Here is a 20949-nt window from a genome sequence, read left to right on the forward strand (position 1 = left end):
GAAGTGGAATCTCAAAACCACTACAACTTCAAACTAAATTTCCATGATTTTAAATCTGTACAATAAAAAAATCATAGCCAAATGAAAGACTTTCAGGTCTACACACAGAAGAGCCTCAGTTATCAGCAAATGACATAATGGTCATTTATTGAGTCACAACTTTGTCAGCATTGAGTCAGCATTGTTCTGTGCTAAACATGATTCATTCACTGGTTCCTTCATTCAACACATATTTCCTGATCCCCTAATATGTGACAGGCCCTCCTCCAGGTCCTGGAGATTGAGGGCTGAACAAAATACACAAGGTCCTTGATCTTATGAGGAAGATTTTTATTTTTTTTGTGAGGAAGATTAGCCCTGAGCTAACATCTGCCAATCCTCCTCTTTTTGCTGAGGAACATCGGCCCTGGGCTAACATCGGTGCCCATCTTCCTCCACTTTATATGGGATGCCACCACAGCATGGCTTGACAAGTGGTGCGTCGGTCTGCACCGGGGATCCGCACCCGTGAACCCCACACTGCCGAAGTAGAGCATGCGCACTTAACCACGGTGCCACCGGGCCGGCCCCAGGAAGATATTTTATTTTATTTATTTATTTTTTAATTTTTTGTTTATTGCAGTAACATTGGTTTATAACATTGTATAAATCTCAGGTGTACATCATTACACTTCTTTTCTGCATGGATTACATCATATTCTCATGTTCACTACCCAAATACTAATTACAATCCATCACCACACACATGTGCCTAATTATCCCTTACGCCCTCCCAGGAAGACATTTTAATGGTGAAGGAGAAAGATAATAAAAAATAAACAGAAGTGAACAAGATAATTTCAGATGGTGAAAAAATGTGTAGAAGGTAAACCTGAGTCACATTTTGGGTCAGGGATGCTGGTAACCCACAGCAATGCTAATGAGATACCTAATAGTATTATTTTTTTAATGCTTAGGAGATCAGCGCTCAAAGTAATAAATTTGATCAATTTGCACAACTAGTAATGGTCTGCACATGGGCTGGACCCCATGTCTGCCAACTTCAGAATCCAATGTCTCACCCGCTATGCACACTGCCTTTGTAACAATGAGGTTTTGCTCAGTTAACTGTCATGGCTAGTATAGAGTTATACACCTATGATTTATATCAAATTCCAAAGCTGTCAATTCTGAATTAATGAAGTCAAACCAGTTGAGGGCCAGACACAACCAGACTCTAGCAGCAGAACCTTCCCCGTAGGGTCACAGAGTACCTGGGGTCATCAGCTACCTTTGTCACATAAAATTCAGCTGCCACTTCCAGAACAAATATTCAACTGCTTCTGTTGTGAAAATTAAAGAAGGCTGAGTTTCTTTTGAAAAGAAAAACAAAGAAAAGAAGAAATGCAAATTTAGAATGAACTTTCCCTTCAAATACATTTCTACCCACTGTTCTTTCCGCCTTTTGGTCTGGAGGAAAACTGTCCCGGGGAAAAAAAAAGTTTTTTTCTGGAAGAAGAGGAGGACTTAAATTTTCTCTTCTCTGAAGGAGAAAGTGGAGGAATATGCAGATTTTTCAAGACGGCAACCCAAAAGGAGATAAAAGGAAGGGAAAGAAAGGGATCTGCAACTGTCAATCCATCCACCTGGGAACAGCAGGTCACAGCGCCAAGTTTTATAGGAGGATGAGTATCCGCAAGAACCAACAACCCAAACCATGTCAAGGAAAGCAAATATACCTGAACAGATGCACACAGACCCTGATGTTCCTAAGGCTACTAACATTTTATCTCTGAATGGACAGATGAAATTATCATAAAATATATATCTGATAATATTCCATGGAAAAGACTGGAAACATGGTTTCAGAGGGGCTGAAGGCAATCACTTGATAGGATTCTAAGTCTGCCATTTTGTCAACAATGCCTGAACATCCAAGACCAAAGAAAAGGGTAGGTGTACACTGTTAAATAGAATATAGGCTGGCACATAGGACTATAGAAATAAATACAGGCCGGCCCCCTGGCTTAGCGGTTAAGTCCCACATACAGCAACTAGAAGGATGTGCAACTATGACATACAACTATCTACTGGGGATTTGGGGGAAAAAAAACAAAAGGAGGAAGATTGGCAATAGATGTTAGCTCAGAGCCGGTCTTCCTCAGCAAAAAGAGGAGGATTAGCATGGATGTTAGCTCAGGGCTGATCTTCCTCACCAAAAAAAAAAAAAAAAGAAAGAAAGAAAGAAATACAAACAAGGGTACTGAACATCGTTTCAAACAAATAATAACAGCCAAAATAACAGTAGTTAGCACAGGTACTTTCCAATTTGTCTTGACCAAAAGTTGAACTGACCTAACAAAACATGAAGCTATACAGGACAACACAATACCAAATCACTGAAATCACGGAGAGAAAATATAGTCTGCATGAGAAGGCCAAAGAAGAAAAGATCAGGAGAAGTTAAGGGCTTGGGTGCATCCATTTCATTTCACTTTGGCACGACAATATGTCCCCACTAACCCACATAAGTTCATTTCCCTGAGAAATACTTAGGTTGCAATTATCACTGATTTTCCTCCCATTAAGTTAGGTTCTGAATATGCAGATGAGTTTTTATTTTAATTTCATACTAAATCAGTATATCCACACAAATCTATTTTTTACCAAGGTTCCAAAATAGAAGCAGCTGTACAATGGCAAAATTAGGACACAAAGATGAAAAGCGAAGAGGATAAGGAAAAAGAATCTAAGTATAGTGTCTTTGGGAGCTGCTCATTCATTTCCAGGAAAAACAGATATTTTCAAATACAATCAGTCCAATAAATTAGCGCTGCCAAAACTGTGTGACCAGAGAAATTTCACTGGGCCAGAAAACTTTGTAGAAAATATAATTACGCTGGGCAATTTTACTTTCATCCACTCTAAGGGGAAAAAAAAAAATTTTTATGACCACATCCATTGTTCCTGATTCTGATAACAGCATCCTGATAACCCTTATGAATCCTCTCTACCCCCACTCTCGGTCCAGGTGGTTTGGGAGAAAGCAACTCCACTCTGACTTCTGACTCCATGGACAGGTTTGGACTCAGCAATGGCTCAAGGGCAACACACTCCCCAGGCTACACTAATTAGACCAGGAATGGGCACTGTCATGTGACTCACAAAACTAATACCCGAACCACTGAAATTCAATCCTGAGACTTCTGTTGGAATTCTTGGGCTGGGGAGCATTTTCTACTGGATTTTGAAATTAGCAGTATCTTAACCGAGAGCTACAGGGGGAGCCACCTTGCCAGAAAAACGGGAGAACCTGCGTAAGAATGAAGCCCACACAGAAACGTGCAGAGTTGAGAGATGGGGAAGAAATGGCAGCATGATCATATTTTTGAGCTCTTGATCCAGGTATATTTCTGGACTTTTCAGCTATAAGCGTCAATAACTTCTTAGTTTGCTTGGTACACTTCAAGTTGGATCTCTCTGAGTTGAGCCTCAGAATCCTGTTGAAGACACACACTCTCTACTTCCCATAGCATCTGGCTGCAAATACAACTTTAGCCTATAGTGAATATACTCAGTATTTCCTCCTCATAATACGAACTTTCATGAAACTTGCACTCACTGTCTCCACTCATTCACCTTCTCTCACCATCTCAGTGTCCTCAAAGGAGAAATGAAGGCAATGTGTACCCCCATGGGGTCATTGTTTAGATTAAGGGACATACACAGGCAGAATATTTTATACAGAGCCTAACACACAGTCAAGTCTCAACAAGTCACAGCATTATTATTCATTTACGGATTTTGTAAAGATTTATTGAGCAACTCTATGTGAAGGGTGTCATGTGAGATGCTTCATTACAAATACAGAAAATCTAGCCTCTTCCTCAAGCCTCTTATGGTCCAGAGAGAGAGAGAAGGAGAACAGAAAATACACATAATTTCATGGCATGGTGATCCATTTCACAAAGTTTGGACCAAATCAATGGCAATACAAGTGGAATCACCACAAAAAGCCATTCAGGCTGGAGTACACCACTCCAGGAGGCACCATTCACATGGACCAGATGTGAACGGCTCCCCGGAAGTTTTACAAAACAGAGATCCTGAATATAAAGGAATTGAATGGTGCCCCTGCAGTCCCGACTAGGGAAAGGCAAAACTATCACATTCAGGTTCCACAATCAGAGCAACCAAAGATGGTCAAGGAGTCAATGCTGATGATCCAAAGCCACTCAGGACCACTCTTCTTCTGGCTCTGATAGCTCTCCCCAAATTTCTTCTCTTCATTCCTTTAGGAACACTAGAAATTATGAAAGGATTCTCTACACATATCTGCCATTCCAGGTGGGAAACTCCAGCATCCAAGGTGTTGTCTGGCATGAAAAAAATCTAGACGGTTCTTTGCTATATCAATGATGAGTTTCTTAAAACCGTATCTCCAATCCAAGGCTTAACAGCTATTACTTTCAGAGCACAATGATTTGGGGCCCACTAAGCCTGAATATCCTACTGGCAATCACTGATATGACCGGGTCAACTTTGGAGCCCCTTCTCACTCCACCATTGTTTGAAGCAGATGGCCAATTTTAAAACACTTTCCCTACCATCCTAAACCACCTCAACTGATACATTCTTGTCAAGGGAACCATCTGGGTTATTTTTGAAATCCCACTACAAGCTGCTAACTGCCTGCCCAATATTCGTTCCTTACTTCTTGCTGATTAAGTACATTTCATCATCCTGTTAAAATTCACTAACATTTACTGTGTACCCACATACACACATAACTAAGACTTCTCTCTCTGCCCTCAACATACCTGGTACACTCTCTTCTTTCTCCACACAAAACTATTTTTAGTTTGGGGCTTCTAGCAAGGCCTAGACTCAAAATCATTTTTTAATCCATGCCATTAGATAAAATTTTATTATATTCTCTCCAACTTTCCCCAGTTTCATGGTATCTGTTCCTAAAAATGATCATGGCATGAACCACATTATTTGGGACATAGAGTTCTGTTAATGCCTTGGAGGGGATGGCTTACCAACTGGTCCATTAGTGCCCTACAAGAATGCAATTACATTACATGGGTAAATGATTTACTCCTGGGGAATATTTTATCCTTTGTTTCATCACAAGGTCAATTGTAGCCTTACTTCTGTCCCATTTTTCAATATTAGACGCATTTAACAGCTGCATGCTTAATTATCTAAGACTCCAATTCAGCACCTATAGTTATATTATCTCATTCATTTGGAAGTGATTTTGAGTGCAACTTAACTTTCTGGCCCAATGCCCTCTTACCCATTGTACATGGGGTGTCCTTGTCTACACTGATAGACGGCCCAATCAATACACTCACAGTCAGCTAGCAAAAGATAGGGTTTTTTACTACAACTTCTGAAGGATCTCTGAAGTTTCGCAGGCACATACTAAGGGGACAATAGGTATGAATATAGCAAGACCTGTTAGTGCCACCCATATGCCTACTCACTTCCAACTGCCAGTGTCTGTGTTCCTGGGGGCTTCTCCAAATCATGGAAGGTTGAAAATACAGAGAAATTAACATCCCCTGGGAACAGCCTTCAACCAATGACTCATGTGTATACCTCAGCTCCCTCCCCTTTGTCTGGAATAATTCTGAGGCATGAGTTTTACACCGTTTCCCAGTTTCCCCAGTATTAAACTCCAATTTGGATAGTCTCTCCTTCCTTATGTTACTTCCCCTCTTTTATTTATTTATTTTTTTAAATATTTCGGGTTGGTTACTTTTATTTATTTTATTATTATTATTTTTTAGGAAGATCGGCCCTGAACTAACATCTGTTGCCAATCTTCCTCTTGTTTTTTCTTTTTTCTCCCCAAAGCCCCAGTACATAGTTGTATATCCTAGCGGTAGGTCCTTCTAGTTCTTCTATGTGGAACGCCGCCTCAGCATGCCTTGATGAGCTGTGAGTGGGTCCGTGCCCAGGATCTGAACCTGCGAACCCTGGGCCGCCAAAGCCGAGTGCGTGAAGTTAACCGCTATGCCACCGGGCCAGCCCCTTCCCCTCTTTCTTAATGGTATTCCTTGAACTTTCCAAATAAACTACTTGCTCTTGAATGCTTGACTCAAGGTCTGTTTCTGGGGGGAACCCAAACTAACACAGAGATGGTCAGAGAAATTAGGCTTTAGAACTTGAGGAAATAGTTTTTATCTTCATCCTGTCTTCAGCAAGACAGTCCAAATCTGCCATTTACTAGCCATAATGAGAATAATGATAGCACTTAATAAACAAGCCTATTGGAAGGATTAAATGAGGGTATATAATGCATATAACACAATATCTGGCAAGTGAGCGTTCAAAAAAATCTTAGTTATTTCTATCATTGTTCGAACTCTGAGGCATATCTTTTCTTTTTATAATCAAATAACTTATTGAATACCTACTACGTGCCATGACTTCATCCTGGGAATATTAAATCTCCAGGAGGCAGAGTTATGGTTCAAATTCTGTCAACATCTACCTGTGTGAGAAGCCATTTTCACCAAGAAAACTCTGGAGGAGAATTGACAGAGCTGCAATAATAGTGTCCTCAGCAGCATGAGAATGAGGTTGAGGTCTGACCCAACGTTAAAAATTCTATTTCCAAATGAACGAGTTGGAGGGTCTTTGCAAGGGGCACATCATACACAAATTGAAGTACACTGCAAAACTGTCCTGATCTCCACCTCTCACTGTATTCACATCCTTTGCAAAGTGACTTTGCAGCAACTCCCCTTAAGAACTAGAGTCTACTTTCCCACTCCTTAAACCTGGGCTGGCCTTGAGACTTGCTTCGGCCAAGAGAATGTGTCTGAAATGACAGTGTGTCAGTTCCGAGCCTGGGCTTTAAGAGGCCTGTGTGCTCCCTTTCTCTCTTGGAGCCCTGCTCAGGTGCCATGTGAACAGGCCCAGGGTAGCCTGCTGAGGATGAGAGACAGGTGACCCAGTCAACCACCACATATGTGATTGGGTTTACCTTAGAGCAGCTGTTTCTGCTGATTCTATTGGATACACTTTTTCTACCAAAACTCTTAATTTTGGAGCTTCCCACATTGCGTCCTTGGATTCTTCTATATCTAAACTCACTTGCTTTGGTGATGTCATTAAGTCTGTTGGCTCCAAATAGCACCTATATGCTAAGTCCCACATTTATACCCCCCGCCCAGACTTTTCTCCTGAACTCTAGACTCACATGTCCCACAAACTACTCAACACCTCCACTGGACACAGACATCCACTGAGATGTCTAATGTCCAAAACTAAACTCCTGATTTCTCCCCAGAAACTTCCTTCTCCCCTAGTCTTCCCTTCCTTAGCTGAAGGCAATTCCATTCTTCCAGTTGCTCAGGCCAAAAACCTTGGAGTCATCCTTGACTCTTCTCCTTCTCCCGTAACCCAGACCCAATCCTGAGGAAACACCACCACTTTCACTGCTACAAGCCTGGTCAAACCACCATCATCTCTCCTCTGAATTATTGCAACGTCCTCCTGATAGTCTCCCTGCTTTCACACTTTCTTCCTCTCAACAGAGGCCAAAGTGACTCCTGTAAAATATGTCAGATCCTGTCCTCTGCTCACATCTCTCCAGTGGCTCCCCACCTTGCTCACAGAAAAGGCTAAGGTGTTTACCTCTGCCTCTAAGGCCCTACTGGCTCTGACCCCTTCCCTCCCTGACCTTATCTCCTTCTGCTCTCTCCCCTCATTCACTCCGTTCCAGCCACAGTGGCCTCCTTACGCTTCCTCAAACAAGCCAGGCACTCTACCTTGCAGACCTTGCCCTGGGTTCTCTCTGCCTGGGATGCTCTCCATATGTACCACAGGGTACTTCGACATGGGTCGTTCCCTCCCCTCCTTCAATGTCACCTTCTCAATCAGACCTATCCTGACCCCTCTATTTAAAACTGCCACCATCCCACTACTTCTGATCCCCCTTATCCCACTATTTTCTCAAAGCACAGATCACCATCTGACATTCTATACATTAAATTTATTGTTTACTCTCTCTCCCTGCACAGTAGGGATTTATGTTCATTGATGTGTCCCCACGTGCTTAAGTGCCTCCCCAAATAAACACAGCAGTGCTCAATGAATGTCTGTTGAATGAATGAATGACTAGTTGGGAATACTCCTTGAAATATCTGTTTCCTATTTTTTATGTAGCCTGTCAAAGGACATAGCAGAAGCAAGCAGACACCACCCTAACAGATCCAATTATCTTTATTTTAACCCTACCAGTTAAGTGATTAACTTAGAACCAAAGGTTTTTCTGTTTTACAGTGACATCAATAGTTGCATACCCTGGTTTACGCAGAAAAGAAAACCCCCTTCGATGGGGCAGGCTACGCTCTGTGTTTAAAATAAAATTGAGGGTTGAAAAGAAATGGGAAACCACTTTCTAATGTAGTCTCTCTCAAGCAAATAAAAACTCTAGGGACAACTCTGGAATTTTCTCTCTCATTTGTTTTTCATTACTTTTTAGTAAGGTACAGTGATATCACTATTCTCAGTCGCCCTGGGTGATTGCAATATTGATTTGAGATTTTTCCAGCCATTCTACAGAACGCATATCATTTATAAGGTTCTACTTCACTTCTGTGGGCATATTTGCATTCTGAATGTTTTATACTTTCCAGATGAGAGTAGCATATGAAATATGATAGCATCCTTCTGAGTTTTGATAATCCCTACTTCCAGCAACCTCAAGACCATATGATTTCTTTTTCTACGTTGGCTTAATTCAAACGAAACACAAGAGGAAACTTTTTATAATCATTCAATGTTGAAACAATATTGAAAAAGTTAGTCGCTGAAGCCTAACTATGCAAATATTCCCATCAAATATCCCCAAATCTGTCCCTTTAAATAAACTTCATACCAGCACAGGAGCCTTAACTCTAGATTTTTTTCCCCAGGATTGAATTTCAAAAACACATCTTTCTAAAATGTCATTTGCCTTACATTTAAATTATTAAATAAATTGGCTCATGTTTTCGGGAAATGAGATTAAGAAGAAACAATATATAAGGATAAAGTGACCCAAAAACGTAGAGCAATCCTCTCCTCTAATCCAAAGATGATGAATTCAAAAGTCTTCAAGGACCGAGAGGGCAATATAAACAAGTAAAATGGCCTGATGGAACACAACAGAGAGTGATGGAGACTGTGGTAAAGTGAAGACCACATTACCTGTCTATGGTGGAGGCAGCTGCTACTCAGCCACAATGGACAGCTGGCATAAGAAAGCATGATCACTGTTGCCAAATTTTGTATTTGTGTATATAGAATCTTTTTTTAAAAAAAAGAGAAGCCAGGGGCTGGCCCGGTGGCATAGTGGTTAAGTTCGTGTGCTCCACTTTGTGGCCCCAGGTTCACAGGTTCGAGTCCCAGGCATGGACTGACGCATCACTGGTCAAACCATGCTGTGGTGGCATCCCACATACAAAATGGAGGAAGATGGGCACAGGTGTTAGCTCAGAGCCAATCTTCCTCACAGACCAAAAAAAAAAAAAAAAGAGAGAGAAGCCAGAAACTTAGATTTTTAGGGGAAATTTCACACCGTGTGCCAAACAGAACACATCTATGCCACAAGACTGCTCTAAATCAGCATTGTCAAATGTTTAGTACCCAAAAGAATCCACAGTATTCTCCTACACCTTCCAGCTTTAAAAGGACAGCTCAACTATATTTCACTGACAGTAAAACTCTCCAGTTGTTGTTCCTCGATTCCTAGTGGTTAATGAGCTCTAGGTGGTATGATTCTTTCAATCAGTTTAGACTGCTAACATGGCAACGCAGGTACTCACCACAGGAATCCAAGCTAAAGGAAACACCGTAACTGCCGTCTCAGAGAATATCTACATACTACCTTTAAAATCCTTTCAGTGATCACCCTAGAATCTTCTATCTCTGGGAGTCTTGCCCCAAGTATATATGACCAGAAGCCTGAAGACACCGCGAGTCCCACACTGGGGAACCCCTTGCTTGGACCACTTATTTTGATTCATTTCCCTCCCAGACCTTCCCGGTTTTTCTCATTTCATAGTGCATCCGTTACTATGGAAACAAATGGTGCCAAAGACTTGGGCAGAACTGAATAAAACCCCAGCTTTCAGGATAAAAATCAATCGATGTTCAAGCAGGGGTCACATCACTAACCAAGTATATTCATACCAGGTTTGGGACAACAGAGCAGTAAGTGTAAGTTGCATCCAGTAATCAAACAATTATTCTCAATATTTTTCAAGAAGATCAGTTTATTTATTTCTATTGTCAGAAAGCTGGCTTTTAGCTTAGAGTTTGTTTCATTACTTTCTCTCTTTTCAGTGTATTTAGAACGCCTATTTTATACCCAGATCCAATATTAGAATTTTTGTCTCTAACCAGAAACAGAGTATTAATCTTTCCTTCCATGTGTCTTTCATCTATAGAAAGCAGAATATTAATATTAGCGTGCAACTTTTTTTTTAAGGAAATGAATTATATCATTGCTAGGTTCCATTCCAGAATTTTAATTCATGGCATTACTCTTTTGCATCTGGATTAATTTTTTAGCCTAGGTAACATCCATTTACCCACAAACATTTATTAAAGACCTGACATATGTATGCAAAAAGCTAGGTGCTATGAATGAAGAGACAAGATACCTTCTTCAGAAGAGTTCTCCCCCCCTTCCCCCCCGACAAGCCCCAGTAGATAGTTGTATGTCACGGTTGCACATCCTTCTAGTTGCTGTATGTGGGACACGGCCTCAGCATGGCCGGAGAAGCAGTGCGTCGGTGCGCGCCCAGGATCTGAACCCGGGCCGCCAGTAGCGGAGTGCACGCACTTAACCACTAAGACACGGGGCCGGCCCAGAAGAGTTCTCAGTCTAATGCAAGAAGTAAGAAAACATCTACAAACATTGTGATGAATGCTTTGAGAGGGACAGCCCAGAGCCATGTGGAAGAATGTTTTTCTAGGGGCGGGGAGTGGTAGCTAGGTAGGAAGTTTTCAATGAAGATGTGATAATCAGATGTTCATTTCAGGGTAGAAATGAAGACAAGGAACAGATAGGAGGCTGACATAAGGTCTCATGAGAGATGCTAAGGAGAGTGGCAGTAGGACCACCCCTCCCTCCCACCATCCTCCCCCAATTTGTTACTAAAAGAGTCATGGAACCAATAATGTCTGGATAACTTTTTCTTGATTCAGTTGGATAGTGGGGTAATGGAGGCATAGGGATATGAACCATTGCATCATAGGAAAAACAAAGGTACTCTTCATTGCCAATTTACCTTCATCACCAACGACACAAATGGCAATTCCCTTGAAAACTGGCAGAGGGAATCCCATAACTGACATCTGTTTTAAAATGTAAGTTAAATTCATTTCTTACACAAGCAACCAAATATTGATTTTTGGTTTTGATCATTCAGTTAATCATAATACGGAACACGTACGGAACATTTCCTTTTCATGAGGAAATTTGCATGAACAGAAATGCCAGATCAGAGGATTTGAGAGTCAAAGTGGGTTGATTAATCCAGTGATTTTTAAGTTACTGAAGGTTCAAGGAGTCCAAGCAAAACTTTTCTTATCTCCTGAGTTGCCATATGCCACAGAGTTTATGGACACTGGATTCAGATGAGCCAGGGTTTGACTCCTCTTCCCTGCCCTATCTAAGGGCATGATATTTTCCCTTGAGTGACCAATTTTATGGAGCTCTTATGAAGATCAATTAAGATACACAGGTAAGATACTTCGATGAGGGCTTAACACATCTTGTTCAATATGTTAGCTATAATCACCAGAGAGTGCAATCTACTTTTCTTCTACACTGCTGTTGCAGGAGCAGCTAATTGCACGTGTGTGAACAATTCAGTGTTACCTTTCTAAAACAGTTACCTGAGCAAACCTGATCCTGACATTCGAGGGGCAAGAGCACAAATGGAGTCTCAATTATTATATATCTGAATATTCACATATTATCAAGCTACAAATTGTTAAATTAAATGTGTTCTATCCTCTTAGCTTGACAAATATGCCTTCATAACTACCTAGAAGCCAGGTTTAAATTTAGAATACGTGAATTCCAGAACACGGCAAAGTAAGGAGAAACAGCCTCCGGTCCTGCCTACCTTCTCTTCTCACCCTGGCCTCCAACACCAGTGTGTGGACTACAATGTCCACATGTCCTAGCTCCATCCGCATCTCCCAGTTAACAGTCTTTCCTCAGCCCCCCTGGGTCCAGGAGTCTAATGAGCAGGGAAGTCCAAGGTCCCAAGTATGCAGAGAAGGGCCCAGAAGGAGGCCAAGGTGGCACCTGGGCTCTGTGGTGCAGAGTGGCATGGCTCTACAGGTGCATAGAGGTTGGAGGACAGATCAGCTGAGCTCTTCAACATGCAGTGTCCAGGGCAGGGCTCCCTCGTGGTAATTTAAGATTTTCTCGGTCCTGTTTTTAGTGCAATTAAAGAATAATTACCTTTTCCTCTTTCCATTTGTAAGCTTTCCTTCCTTAGGGGAAAGTTTATAAACAGTTATAAAAGCAGTATAAACCTGAGCATTAAATTAACTAGATAGCCACAGACATTTCCTATTTATGATGAGAACTCTAGTAAGAATACAAACTGACCCAAGGAGGATTTTTTAGTATTATGTACCAAAAGTTATTTGAACCAAGAGCCCAGTAGACTAAACTCAAACATTACTCTAGGACTTGCTAAATGTAAGGTAATTCAGAAAAACAGAAGCCTAGGCTTGTGTTGGTGCCCTATCTACTTCCAAAAGATACCTCTTGCTTCTGCTAAACTGTTTCTTTCAGAGAATCCTTTCACCAGCTCTTATCTCACCGGAGAATGGAATGTCCCCTTCAAAAATCCTGCCCATACATGGAGAAAAGCCATGTTCTTCAGGACATGTCACTGCCGTCTCCAGAAGAAAAAAGCGTCTCCTATGTGAGGTACCACCATGCACACTAGACCACGAACCTTGTGTTACTTGTGATTCTGTGTCTCAGCAGATGTTCCCTGTGGCTACTATTCAACCCTGTCGGCCTCCAAGCCCTGGGGTATTGGGCATTTTTATTCTGTCTTTTTGTTTTGCTTTGATTGTTTAGCACCCATCTCACCTTTTGTTTCTTCCATCAGAAAAGGGGGAGTAGTCTTGCTGATCAAAATGCCCTGCCCTCTCTGATGCCAAGTGGGCTGGATGTGGGGGCGAGTCCTAAGCATAACAGCCTGTGGACTGTGGTCCAGCCCTGAGTAGGCTCTTCTTGGCTGGAGCCTGTTTCGCTGGTACCTGACACCAGACCCTGGAGCTGGCTAGGTTCTGGTCTGCTTCTACGCCTGTTTTTCTTGTTCTTGTCGGTTGCCCCCTTACCCCATTCCTGGCAACTCTTTTAGCTACCTGATAACCTTCTAGTAAATGCTTTTTGCTCAAGTTAGACAGTTTCTTTCATTTGCTTGCAAACTAAGAGTCACTGCTGATACACTTGGCAGGGCCCCTGACATAACAGAAAAAAAAATCAATGAATGTTTGTCACATAAATGAATAATGACAACCTGAATGTATATCACCATATTTGTAAAATAGTGGGGTTTTTTTCTGATTCATAAAATGTTACCATTGACTAAATTTTGAAAAGTTCAGAAAGATATAAAAAAATAAAAGAAAAGCCATTCATATTTCTAGCACCCAGGGGTTGCCTTTTTGTTTTTGTTCCAGTTGTTTATATGCCTATATGATATTTCCACCTCACAAAACACCTATCATTGCAACGCAGTAGTGCATTTGGTAATTTCTACTTAAAAATGTGGTGAAGGTTGTTCCATGTGATTACATAATCTTCAAAATGATCACTTTTAATACCTATGTAATAGTCTATCATTTGGGGATCTTAAAAGATCTTTAGCCAGCCCCTAATTTTTAGTTACATAGGTTGTTTCCAATTTTTTTTACTATTGTAGACTATATTATAATAAACAATCCTCTATGGAAATTTTTGCCTGCATCTACTTCCTTAGCAAAAACTAAAATAAAAATAAAATAAAAAGAGAAATAGTTGTGCCAAGTAATTTGAACTTTTAAAAGCTTCTGACAAATATTTTCTAACTGTTTTCCAGGAAGGTTGTATCATATAACCTTCCCACCAGTAATGAATGAGAATGTCCTTCTCACTGCATCCTTGCCAGTACTGAGTTTTTTTAACATTTATTTTTTTGCTCGTTTAACACATGAAATATGTGGCATCTCATTTTTGTTTTAATTTGCACTTCTGTGATTAATAGTAAGAACATTTATTAAATATGTATATTAGCCTTTTTATTTCTTCCTTTTGAATTTTTTTATTCAGACATTTGGACAATTCTATTAGGGTGTTATTTTCTATTTACTGACATGTGCGAATTCTTCAGTGTAATATTATGTTAACTGTTCCATCATGCGTGGTGTCAATATTTTTCTCCATGATTATTTTCAGCTTTAAACTGTACATTTTTTGCATACAAAAGTTTAAAATATATTCAAATCTATCTTCCGCTTTGCAATTCTTTCCATTAATTTTATATTAAAAAATCCTTCCTCTAAAACTAAAGATTTTCTTCTAGCTTTGTTTCTTGCCTGGCAGATAAACTTTTCAATTTATTTGGAATTTAGTGAGTCATGTAAACAGAGGTTCTTATGTTTTCTACACACTTAGCCAATTTCTTGATGCTTTTGTCAAATACTCTTCACTGTTTCAAAAAGCTTTCTCCATCACAATTCTGTTTCCAAAAACTACAAGAGTCTGTTTTCAGGCTATTCTATTCCACCGAGCTATCTATTGATTCCTACACCAGTACTTCACTCCTATAATGACTGTAGTTCCATGATCAGGTTTATTTTTATTTCTGGAAGGGCAATCCACCCCCACCGCTCCACCCACACATATATTCCTTTTTTGTGTGTGTGTGAGGAAGATCGGCCCTGAGCTAACATCTGCCAATCCTCCTCTTTTTGCTGAGGAAGACTCGCCCTGGGCTAACATCCATGCCCATCTTCCTCCACTTTATATGGGACGCCGCCACAGCAGGGCTTGACAAGCAGTGCGTTGGTGATCGCCCGGGATCCGAACTGGCCAACCCCGGGCTGCCACAGCGGAGCACACGCACTTAACCGCTTGCGCCACTGGGCTGTCCCCAACCACATATATATTGTTTTGCAAAATTTTCTTGACTATTGTCATCTAGTTATTCTTCCAGATGGATGTTAGAATCATTTTGCCAGGTTGTCCCAAATCCCAAAACTATAGAATTGATCTGGGAAAAATAACCATTTCATAATATCCATCTTTCTACCCAAGAATAAGGTATGTTTTCATCTGTTCATTTCTTATTTTACGTGTCTGAGTAAAATTTTATAGCTTTCTACATAAGTTCTTAGGTATTTATTATTCCCAAACACTTGACATACACTTTCTATTTTTCCTAGGTAATTCATATTTTTGTGGGTTCATGAATAGAATCATTTTCTATGCTATTTTTTTAGTTGCTAAATACTGGCATTTTGGGTAGCCATTGATTCTGAACGTGTATTTTATAACCAACCACCTTACTGAAATGTCTTATTAGTTCCTTTAGGTTTTTGTTGACTCAATGGTCTATGCATCACTTTTAAACAAAATCAAGACACAATGTCTGATTTTTTGTTACTTATGTGAAAAGCTATACTTAAGCATATGCATTAAATGATATTTTATTATTTTTAAAAATCACCTTTTATGAGAATAATAAAACGACATGAAATTGAGGCCACCCTAGAAATCCAAAATGTAACCTGTGTTCCTGTGTTGAACCACATTCATTTCCCAGGTACTCAGTCTTACTATCCAAAACTACCAAAAAGGGCTCTGAATGAGAGAGAGAGTAAGCCACTTCTCACTTGGATTAAACAGAACAAATAAAACAATGTTGCTGGTGATTAACAGTTCTGACAACTGTGGAAGACAAAGAAATACACCAGGAACTTGTTTTCATATAAAGAGCAATCCCTCTCTTATTGTAACCCCAGGAACAATAGGCAGGATGATTTTTAAAGAAGAACAGGGCCCACTTAGATATCTTCAGAAAGCTACTGCACACTCTTCCATACATGAGCAGATTCCCTTTTCCCCAGATAAGCCTAAGTTTCTTATTTTGAAAGATCAGGATAATAGTATCTAATAATTATTAACTCATTAAATATTTGTTGTGCATCTGATGCAGGTTCTGGGTTACTGGGAAAGATTAAAAGGCTATCTACAGATAAAAGTAGAAATAGGGCCTGAAGAGAACCTGGCATATAACAGATGTTCAATAAATAATTTTATTAATGATTATACATATCATATATTGTGTATTATTATTAATCTGTAGAAGGCTAAAAGTGTAGTTCACCATTATCTTCCTAGGGCCTAGCATGGCAAATATAAATGTCCAATAAACATTTGTGAAGTAATATCTGTTGAATGACTGATGTATTTTTACAAAAACTTCAGTTGCCTGAAAATATTTTGACTCAATTCTTAACTGCTAGCTTAAAACCAATTCTTAGAAGATGTATTTGTTAAAGCTAAGAATACTCCTCTTTTGAAGTCAGAATGAGGTTCTAAATTGCTCTTTTATACTAGTAAAAAAAAAAAAATACAAGTTTCTGAAAAATCAGATCCTTTAAATTGGCACAGAAAAATGCTATGAGGCAGAGTATTCACTCCTACACTCATTCGCCAAACATTTATTGAGCATCATCTACATGCAAGACACAAAATAAATGGCCATCACAGAGCTTACAGACATTAAATAGCCGAACAAATAAATAGGAAATTGCAAATTGACATAAGTGCAATGGAAGAAAAGTAGAGATTTGGGCTGGTGGGAAGGGAGATCAAGGAGGCCCAAAGGATGAGTACAGCTTGGACTGGCGAAGTATAGGGGGAAATGCTTGGGAAGTTTAAGAAATAGACAGGAGGTCGGTGTGACAGCAGCAAGAGGAGGCGATGCCCAATACAAGGCCAGTCAAGTACCTGGGGCTCCAAGAGTCTCTGGAATCTGTCCCAGGCGTGTGGATGCATTTTATGCAAGGAATTGACATGATCCTATCTGTTCTGGATGAAGGACTGGACAGGCCAAGCAAGGAACCAGGGGTCTTGTTAGAAAGTTATACTAGTGGTCCAGGTGAGAGATGACGACTTGAAGTTTGATGGTGGTGGTAGGGGGGATAGAAGAAGAATCTATCAAGATATATTTAGAGACACATGTAGAAGATAGAATTTAAAGACTGTGGGATGGTTCTGGATATGGGGCAAAGGGAATGGAGGTGTGAAAGATGATTCTTGAGTTTCTGGCTAAAGCAACTCCACGGACAGTGGTGCCATTTACCAGGATAAGAGAGAGTAGAAAGGTGTTAAGACTGGGGTATTTTTGTTGCTGTTGTCATTTTTGTTGTCTAATTTGGTTTCCTGTTTGTTTGCACTGTGTTGGTGGGTTAGCAAAAAGGGATGAAGGCAACATTAACAACTCCATTTGGGACAGGGTATGTTTGGGACACCTGTATGAGACTGAGGTCCTAGATTATCTAGGTTTTCAGATAAGTGACATTTATATAAGTGAGGAACCTCTGAATGCTGCTCCTCCCTACCATGGTTGGGTATATAAAACCTCAAATAGGTTAGCTGGATTAAATAGCCTTTAAAGTCTTCTCTAAACCCATACTACTCTATCTCTACCTTCTGCTCATATGCTGACATCATATTAATGTTGTCATTAAACACAGATCATAAGGATGTTAGCTAACTGGGCTGAAGAATGTACCCCCCAAATTCAAGCCCTGCAAATGTGACCTTATTTGGAATTAGGGCCTTTGCAGATGTAATCAAGTTAAGACGAGATCATACTGAATTAGCATGGGCCCTAAATCATATGAATGGTGTCCTTATAAGAGGAGGGAACGTTGCCATGTGAAGATGGAGGCAGAGATTGGAATGATGCTGTCACTAGTCAAGGTACACCTGAGGCTAAGAGAAGCTGGAAGAGGCAAGAAAGATCCTCTCCTAGAGGCTTCGGAGGAAGCGTGGCCCTGCCAACACCTTGATTATGGACTTCTAGCCTCCAGGACCGTGAGAGAATAAATTTCTGTTGTTTTAAGCCACCTAGTTTTTGGTAATTTGTTATGGCAGCCCTAGGAAATTAATACAGTTGGGAAGATTAAATAAGATGATGTTTTTGAACCAGCTAGTGTAATACAGGGCACACAATATGCGTTCAATAAACATCCGTTTCCCTTCTTCTCATGATGGCCACCACCACTCTCCTGGTGGTTAGTATTATGAGTAATCCCCACACCTACCCATCTAGGTAGGTCTTACTATTCCTAGGCTTGTTTTACAGATGAGGAAACAGAGCCTTGGGAAAGTCAAATAGCTGGCCCAAGATCACAAAGCTACAAATGGAAGAGTCAGTTCAAACTCAGCTCTGTCTCGACACCGAGACACACCCTAGAACACCTGCTCTCACACCTGCAGCGTTTTAGCAGCCTCTGACAGGGTGAAGGAGAAGTACTGCTGAACAATGTTTTCAACGCCTGCAATTAAAACGCACACTTATTAACAAAATAACAAATTGCAGGGACTTCGTACAATCAGTCTCTACCCATGCACGCAGGAACACAAAAATTTTATTCTAAGACCAATGCTATCAATGAACTTGCCATCAACTTCTATTGCTTCCGTTAGCACCGCTTCTGCTTTGCACATATGTATTCCAAGTCAAGGTATTATCATCAGATTGGACATTTATGGCTTTAATTTACTTAAATGCATTTTCCTCAAGCATACCCCATTTCATTTTGATGATACTGACTCATTCTTGCCACCTAAGGAGACCATAAAAATAAATAGTGTAAGTACAAAGGGAAGTGTCTCTAAACTTCATAGTCACAGATGTCCATGCTTTAAATTATAAAGCAGAAAGTAAAAGTATATTCTAAATTTATCTTCCCTCCCTAACTCAGTGAGTTGGACTGCTGAATATAACAGATAGACAAATACAAGGTGGCAGAGCCCTTATAAGGCGGTGTCAGTTTCATAGAAGTCTAGTGTAGCAGGACTTCTAAAGAGCCTCTTGTCCATCTGGACTCAGGTAAGAGAGAGTCTACATGCCACCAAACCTCAGAAGAGAAAAGGATGCGCTGAGAGGGTCTGTGAGTCACCTAAGACCCTATGGCTATTTCTTGGTAGAACCCTGTGGCATGCCACGTTTCCCCATTTCCCCCCAAAGTGTATTCTGCCTTCCAAGCTGTCATCAACTATTAATGATGACACTTTCCTCTGGCTTTGTGCCAACTTCTCTTTTTCTTCATTACTCTGGCCGAAAAAAGACCACCACAGATAGCCCCAATGCTTCAAATTCTCTTAATCCATATCTCATGTTGAATTAACTGGGGTCCCATGATTAAAGCTCCAGATACACACACGGGGTTCAAGAAGGGCGAACACACTTCTCCGTCAAACTGGGCACCGATGATCCCTGGACTTTTCAAGTTTACCCTCCAGGAGGCCGACATCACGCAATTTTGACAAGAGTTTGGAATCGAGATCCTCTTCCACGCTCTGCCCACACCCATGCCCACGAGCAGAAGTTCTCTCTCTCCATTACAACCCACCACGCACACGCACACCCAAGCAAGTAACAAAGGAAAACATAGCCCCATAAAGGCTCAGCTATTGCATCTTCCAGTCCACACCTGCCAAGACACAAAAACCATACGAGAATCCTGCCCTGGCAATATGTCCAACACTCCTGGGCAGAAGCAGGCACCGTGGCACCCCCCGGCCGTGCGCGGCTGTATACACAAAGAACTGGTGCTGAGCTTGTAGCGGTCCAGGGGACCAGCGCGCTCGCAGGGCTGCTATCCGGGGTTCTCCTTCAAGCCCTCCCGCCCAGCAGAAAGGAACTATCCTTTATTTGACCCGTAGAGAACCCAGGCTGAATGGCAGCGCATGGCTGTGCGTGTGGCGGTGGTTGGGGGCGGGGGGCGGTCCCCGGATCCCTTCCCTCCAGCCAGCCGGTCCCCAGCCTTTGGCATCTCCTAGGAGATGCACAATTGCGCGCTGTCACAGATGTCCGCTTCGCATCCTCTCCCGGCAAAGCAAGATGCCCCGGGTCCCAGCCGTGCGCATCCCCGCAAGCGCCCCTCCGCGCGCGGATATCTACCCAGGCAGCCCCGCCAGGCGCGCCTGCCTACCTGGTGGCTGGCTGTCAGCGAAGCGGCGCTGCCTCATCCCCTTCCTCTCCTCCGCGGCTACATCGCTCGGAGCGCCATGTTCCCGGTCTCCCTGGGCGCACGCCGGGCAACTACTACGGGCTGGGTAGGGGCAAGGGGGGCGGGGGCCAAAGGGAGGGGGTGGGAGGCAGAGCCAAAGCTTTCTACTCTCCACCCAAGCCTCCCCCAGCTACTGAGCATGCCCAGCTGCCCGGCTTCGCCCCTAGGAGGACTTTCCATGAGCGCACGCAGCTGTTCCGGGTTTTTGTGGCAGCCGGCGGGAGGCAGGCAGTAGCAGCTGCGGGGGGTGAGGGTGGCGAGGGGGGGGGGCGGGGAGGGTCGGGGGAGTGTCTACGCTCCGCGGAGCCCTGAGCTGAAGAAGGCAGCCTTTTGCCAATCCAATCACACCTTCCCTCCGCCCTACCGGCGGGGAGCAGCTCCTGCGCGCCCCCTCCCCACATACTCCGGGTTTGCAGAAATTTTGTGCAGGACCATCGCAAGCCTGAGCTTTGCTTTGGAGGAGAGCAAAGAGAGGGAGGGGGCGGAGCTGAGAAGCAGATTCGTCCGCAAGCCTCATTGCTACCACCTGGACCCGTGCTTCTCAAACTTTAATGTGCCCACCAATTAAAATGCAGATTCGGATTCAATTCGTGTGGCCTGGGCGCTGAGGTTCTACAAGCCAAACAAGCTCCC

General features: G+C 41.9%; 1 protein-coding gene across 1 annotated transcript in view; it reads right to left on the reverse strand.

Moving 5' to 3' along the window:
- Positions 1–20381, reverse strand: part of PAK5 (p21 (RAC1) activated kinase 5) — a 301284-nt gene extending 280903 nt beyond the window's left edge. The window contains exon 1 of the mRNA XM_058563203.1: positions 20239–20381. The gene's annotated coding sequence lies outside the window, so the exon portion shown is untranslated. The remainder of the gene's footprint in view (positions 1–20238) is intronic.
- Between the last annotated feature and the right edge of the window lie 568 nt (positions 20382–20949).

The sequence above is a fragment of the Diceros bicornis genome, chromosome 19 (genome assembly GCF_020826845.1).
Source record: "Diceros bicornis minor isolate mBicDic1 chromosome 19, mDicBic1.mat.cur, whole genome shotgun sequence".
In the NCBI taxonomy this organism is placed as follows: domain Eukaryota; kingdom Metazoa; phylum Chordata; class Mammalia; order Perissodactyla; family Rhinocerotidae; genus Diceros; species Diceros bicornis.